Source organism: Nelumbo lutea, chromosome 5, assembly GCF_056320005.1.
Source record: "Nelumbo lutea isolate HS-2025 chromosome 5, American lotus-T2T, whole genome shotgun sequence".
Taxonomy (NCBI): Eukaryota; Viridiplantae; Streptophyta; class Magnoliopsida; order Proteales; family Nelumbonaceae; genus Nelumbo; species Nelumbo lutea.
The window spans coordinates 37,478,278-37,482,965 of NC_142688.1; the positions used below are offsets into that span (position 1 = coordinate 37,478,278).

The 4,688-nt window shown below is 36.5% G+C and overlaps 1 long non-coding RNA gene across 1 annotated transcript; it reads left to right on the forward strand.

Moving 5' to 3' along the window:
* Positions 1-3,545: 3,545 nt before the first annotated feature.
* On the forward strand, positions 3,546-4,383 carry LOC148851776 (uncharacterized). The gene is made up of 2 exons (XR_016098721.1): positions 3,546-3,865; positions 4,095-4,383. It is a non-coding gene; the product is annotated as an uncharacterized LOC148851776 (long non-coding RNA).
* Positions 4,384-4,688: the final 305 nt, after the last annotated feature.

Genomic DNA, 4,688 nt, shown 5'->3' on the forward strand with positions numbered 1-4,688 from the left:
GGCTCATCATCAGCTAAAGAGTGCATATATAATAGTTGTATACATGCATGATGCATGGTGTTCTAAGGTGTCTATGGAATATAGACACCATACTAGCTAGAGACAGAACCCTCCATATAAACTTGCCTACCTATTTCTCTTTCCCTTGATGCATGCGTATTAAATTCATGAAGTGGGGTTTGTTACATTCTTTTTTTTTTTTTTGGTTAAATGGCTTGTTACATTCTATAGTAAAGACTTTTGGGTATTGTATTTTGGGAGTTTATTTAAAAATTAAAGGGATATTTATATGGTTTATTCTCTTTCATAAATTTTTATTGATTTTTTTAATGTATTATCCCAAACTTTTATTTTATGCTACAGATATTGTAATAAATTTCTCAATCTGTTTGTACAAATCAAGGTTTTCAAAATCGGGATTGAACAAAGAACTGTTCTAGGTACCAGTTCTTGGGTTGAACTGTCCCATCATCTGGTTCAAACAGACAGCCTAATTTAACTTAAAAAATAAAAAATAAATGATCAAAAACTGTTACTCGAGTCAACGATTCAATTCCAAATCTGCAGGTGCTAACAAAATCAACAATTTTTACCTAAAAAGCGGTTTTAGGGCGAAAGGAACCAATTCCCAAATTTTCCGGTTCCACTGTCTATAATCCAATTTTTAAAATCATGGTACAAACGTAATTATAAAACTTTATAAGATGGAAGAATCTATAAAAACCCAAAACCAATTCCAAATCATCTATAAGAATTGAAGGATAGTAAATCCATATGTCAAATTATCCTAATATGTAGACTCATGAAAAATATGAAAGTACCATTCTACCCATTGGCAAAATTTTTGGACCTCGAACTCCCTAAAGAGTGAAAGATCTCCACAATCTTTCTTTTTATATTTGACACCATTTAAATAAGATGATGTGATATCAAGTAGTTGATGTCATTTTTGTCATTTACTAATTTTTTTTTTTTAATGATGCCCTAAACTAGCTAGTTTGTGCAAGTCCAGCTGCCTTATCCTGCGCTACTGATATGGTGGACATGGATCCTACCTTGTCTGAAACGCAAAGTATATATCCAACAGATGCATAAACTCATTGTCACAAGCAGTAGTTTTCTTATGCTCAAGTCATCAGAGATGGGAAACCAAGCTGTGGGAACTGGGATATATATTTGCAAAACCTCTGGCAAGTGTTCCTTGGAGGTTTATGATAAATTTTCCCTATCATTATGTCAAGTGGCTGGTTTTAATCAGCTTTTTCTATCATTATTAGTATATCTTCTCACTAGGAGACGAAGAAATTTCTCTATGTTGAGCAAGAGAGCCGGTTTTAAGCGGTTCTCCCATTATTAATAAATCTTTTCACCAATAAACAAAGAAACCGTTAGACATGATTCTCTCTCTCTTCTTTTTTTTAGAAATTCGTAATGGGTTGCATCTAATCCGGTCAAATCAGATGATGAAGAGACCACTTTATTTAAAAGCTTTGGCTGATCTCATTGCTGATTGGGGCAAATCTGTTTTAGTTCATCGAGTGCACCCTTTACTGCTATATATTAAGGTTTATTTTGCTCCTTCCGCACTTGATTTATTAAAAAAATAAGTTATTTTTTCATACCTAAACCCTGAATTCTAAATTCTAAATCCTAAACCCTAAAATTAAACCTATAAAAGATTTTAAAATTAACATGTAAAAAGCATTTGATCATGGGATGTATTTTTTTCCCTAATTTGAAATATCTTTGTTATCATATATATTAAATTCATGGGAAGATGTTCTTAATTGGATGCTGGATGCTGTGTTCTTATAGAGTGTTTTGTATGTTCCTGCGGCTTGCTCGGACCGGGTAAGCCAAATTTTTTGGGCCAGTGTAAACTCATGAAACAGACCAGACTAAACCCCCAAATAGCAAAAAGCATAAATCAAAAAAGCCTGCAACTGCAATGCATTACCTGCTGGCTTCAGGTTGACGGCCCTCAACCAACTCAAATCAAAATCCGGTTCAAGTAGGGCCGGAACTTTACAAGTGTGAATTGATATGATCCGGACTATTGAAATCCTATCTAAAACCCACCAATAAATCTCTTTCTCATTTCTCAAGTTTCAATCTACCATGATAAAACCTTTCTGATTTCTCTGGTCACCCTTTTACGATAAATGGATAGAAAGGTTTGAAATAGCTTTCGAACATTAAATCCAAAGCATTAAAGTTACTTGCACAAATAAACATCTCTTCTCCACTTTTGTCTTCATTTCATGGAAATCATACTAAAACTTGACTTCTCCTACCAACAAACCAACTTGATGAGCAGCCTCTATAGCATCCCCACCCCACCCCACCCCACCCTGTTGTGATCTCAACCCATCTTTTCTCAACCAAACCCAAATTTGACATCAACAAACACTGAAAACACCCACAAACCTTGACTAACCCATCATCAAAACACTCTCTCTTCCCTGAATGGCTCAACTGCCACTTTCTTCTGCACTCGATCATCCAGCATTAAATATCAATCCCCATCCTGTAAAAAATATATTCTTTTCCTTGATGATCGATTTTGTTTCATGGTAGTTGGTGTGAGATTCATTTATTCTGCAACTCTGAAATGGAAATTCCTCATCAGAAAAGCATCCCAGCAGTTGCTCTTAGAACGGTATGACGTGGAACCCAGCACATAATCATGCAAAGAAACTGCAAACAATTGGTTACTTGGCGTTTTCTTTCTGTTTCACGCTTGTTGAAAACTAACCCCATTTGATAACCGATTAAAATAATGAGCTTCAATTGACAATCAAGTACAGTTGGTTGGTCTTTTACGGGTGTTTGTGTTTTAGTTTAATCTCTTTGGCAACTACAATTTTCAATTGTTGATGGGTACCGAGTGATCGAGATCACTTTATTAAATTAGTGCGACAAGAATGCGACAGTTTAGCTACTCTATGGGTTTTCTAAATGAAAGGTCATTCTCCATCAACAGTTATCCGATTTGCCAGATTAGCGTACAGAGACACCAAACAGGTGAAGCTTCCATTATTGTCTGATTTTGATCAGAAGGTGATGATATTGTTGCAGAAACTCATGTAGATTTCTCAGAGAGAGAGAGAGAGAAACTGTTACACCACATTTCAGTTGAGGGGTGATGGCGACTTGAATGCCCTTTGTAATTTCTTCAAGATGATCTCGTCCACATGCTATATGTGCATTAATCAAGGCATATATCTAATGATTTTGGTTGGATTATTGTGTCAAAATGGGTTTGGATTGGGACTAATGGAGACTGAACCCAGCCAGATTTAGACCGGTTGGTGAGAATCATCGACCCAAATTGAAACAGACTGAGCTCAAGTGATTAAGCTGCCTCCATGGTGGATAAATGGACAGGTTAATCAACAGGGCTGCTGGCTGGAACCTGGTACTGCGAGACCACATTTCCGCCCAACAGCACATCTCCGCCCTGTATTGGGAACATCCCGGTTTTGGTACATCATTGAAAGATGTTCTCAATACATGGCGGAGATGTGCTGTAAGGCGTTGTGGGGGTGGAGATGTGAATTCTGGAATTGCATGACCTGAAAGGACACGGATGAACCATATAAACAGGTCGTCTTGGTGGGTGGAAATCGTTAATAGCACACCTTAGCAACCGTGCGTTACAATTCTAGTTTATGGAACTTGGCTTTTAGTTGGAAGAGACAGCAATTGCTTGAGACCTTTGTATATCAAAGTTAGAATCCTGTTTATTTAGGGTTAGCTTAGATGTTCTTGGCATCTTTGATGATGGGATTTATCATCTTTGTGCCTTCTTGAAATGAATCAGGGTCTCTCATGGGAATAGGCGTCTGGAATCAGAACCGGAATGGTACTATTTGGTTGTTCATTTCTTCTGGAATGAGATTCTTTTATTTGAAGGAATGGTCATTTATTCATTGCTCTTTTTTTTGGAAATGAAAATCAATTTCTACTGATTTCAATTCCTATTTTCATTCCTGTCTAAAACAAATAGATTATAGGAATAAATTATTTCGATTCCAATTCCAATTGCGGATGGAAACCAAATGGACCTTTAATATATTTATCTATTGTAACAGGAAGAACCCCAGTTCTCTATTCTTCATCCTGAGAAAGGCTGAAGTCGTTGCAACATTATTGTGCTGTAAATTCACTGCAATCTTCACGTATTGATGCCGCTGCAAGCAATCGATGACTTGAAATACAGCTCCGGAGCAAGATGATCATGTGTCTGTAATTATAGAAATAGGGAATAGTAGACTAGATATGATCTAACATTTGAGTTCCATTTGTTTGCTATGTAAAATTCATCTACAATGTACAACAGTATAAAGTGCAAATTCTAGTTCATTTTTGCTATTTTTGTTTTCCATTTTGTTTAATTTAACTTCAAGCTTTGCACAAGTTAAAAATCAAACCAGACCTTGAGATTTGCACTCACGCTAGTCTTCTGAGTTTTGCCGTGGCAACAAGCAATGGCCCCAAACGTAAATATCGAACTGGAGCCCTAAAACCGAGTCTATGCCATTTAGCATTGCAACATTCTTATAAGTCAATTAATCATGGTTTTCAAAACCGGACCAGACTGGACCAGATGATCGGACTGGAAAAACCAGGAATTGGTCAGGTGATTGATTCTGTTTTACCCTAGAACCGTTATTTTGTCAAAAACT